The sequence below is a fragment of the Canis lupus genome, chromosome Y (genome assembly GCF_048164855.1).
Source record: "Canis lupus baileyi chromosome Y, mCanLup2.hap1, whole genome shotgun sequence".
NCBI classification, from domain to species: domain Eukaryota; kingdom Metazoa; phylum Chordata; class Mammalia; order Carnivora; family Canidae; genus Canis; species Canis lupus.
The window spans coordinates 11,014,186-11,016,123 of NC_132877.1; the positions used below are offsets into that span (position 1 = coordinate 11,014,186).

General features: G+C 42.3%; 1 pseudogene; it reads left to right on the top strand.

The window, feature by feature from the left end:
- The first annotated feature begins 216 nt into the window (after nucleotides 1-216).
- On the top strand, nucleotides 217-865 carry LOC140629119 (large ribosomal subunit protein uL1 pseudogene; annotated as a pseudogene).
- The last annotated feature ends 1,073 nt before the right edge of the window (nucleotides 866-1,938 follow it).

A 1,938-nucleotide genomic window follows, 5' to 3' on the forward strand; every position in this document is an offset into this window, starting at 1 on the left:
TCTCCAGATCCTTTCATATCAAGCAAATGACAGGTATACTTTGTTTCCACGCATAAGAAATAATCAGTTGTCACTCTGTGTTACAGGACCACATCTTATTTATTCCTTCATCTGTTGAAGGACATGATGGTTCCTTCCATGGTTTGGCTGTTGTACACATTTGCGCTATAAAACAAACATTGGGTTCTCTTTTCCGGTTACTGGGCATGAGCTACCATGAGCAGCAAAGTCTCCCGTAACACCCTGTATAAGGCTGTGTGGGAGGCCCTGCACAGGAACCAGCACAGCGCTGGAAGTTTCTGGTGACTGGAGCTGCAGATGAGATGGAGGAACTACGACCCTCAGAAGGACAAATGCTTCACGGACACCATCAGGCTTTTGTCCCTCCCTGCCCCAAGTTCTCCCTGTGTGTTTTGGGGGACTAGCAACACTGTGATGAGGCCAAGGCAGTGGATATTCCCCACATGGACATTGAGTCACTGAATGAATTCAACAAGAATAAAAACCTAGCTAAGAAGTTGGCCAACAAGTATGATGCCTTTTTGTCTTCAAATCTCTGATCAAGCAAATCCCACGAATCCTGGGTCCAGGCCTGAATAAAGCTGGCTAATTCCCTTCCTTTCTGACCCACAATGAGAACATGGTGGCCAAAGTGGATGAAGTGAAGTCCACCCTCAAATTCCAGATGAAGAATGTGTTATGTCTAGCAGTGGTTGTTGGCCACATAGTGATGGTGGACGATGAGCTCGTGTAACATATTCACTTAACTGTCAAATTCCTGGTGTCCATGCTCAAGAAGAATTGGCAGAATGTCCAGGCTTTGTACATCAAGAGCACCATGAGCAAACCCCAGCGCTTTTACTAAGACCATTTAATAAATCCTAGTGCTGCCGGTAAAGAGAAATAAAAGAAAATAAAAAGGAAATAAAATAAACATTGGGAGGCAGGTGTCCAGTTGTTTCACCACATCTGTATCTTTGGGATAAATATCCAGTAGTGCAATTTCTGGGTCATAGACTAGCTCTATTTTTATCTTCCTGATGAAACTCCACTGTTTTCCAGAGTGTTGCACCTGCTTGTATTCCCACCAAAAGTGCAAAAATGGTCCCCTTTCTCCACATCCTTGCCAGCATTAGTTGTTTCCTGTCTTGTGAATGATACCATTCTAAGGGGTGAGAGCTGGTATGTCATTGTGGTTTAGATGTATGTGAACCTGATGGCAATGGTTGTGCAGCATTTTGTCATGTGCTTGTGAGCCAACAGTAAGTCTTCTTCACTGAAATCTCTGTTCATATCTTCTGCCCAATTGCAGCCTTGCTGGATAAAGGCTTCTTGGCCGCATGTTTTCTCCTATGGCTTACCAATTACATCTCAAGTGAGATTTCCTTTTGTTATATATCCAAGTTCTTACTGTGTCATAAGCACGCCTTGAGATAATAAAACTCAAGGATGAATCAGCCTTTATGGTCGCCATGGGACATTTTTGTTGATTACATTACAACAAAGACACAGGCTGTATTTTTCAGACTTATGAGAAAATCAGGTTCGCAAATGGTGGCAAATCATACAGAAGTGTTCATTCAGCTGATGGGGAGTCACTCTCTAGTATAAGGGTATTTAACCACTATGCAATGCACCTTTCCACGTCTCTACTTTCTGCTGGGTAGACCCTAACTTTCTACAATGGTTTTGGTATCAATAATACTTTTTTTGGTATTTTTTTATTTTAGTTCAATTTGCCAACATATAACACCCAGTGCTCATTCTGTCAAGGTCCCCCCTCAGTGCATGTCACTCAGTCTCCCCAACCATCTACCTACTTCTTCCACTCCCCCTTGTTAGTTTTCCAGACTTAGAAGCCTGTCATGCCTTGTCACACTCTCAGATTATTCCCACTCCTTTTCGTTTTTTAAAAAACATTTTTAAATTTATTTATGA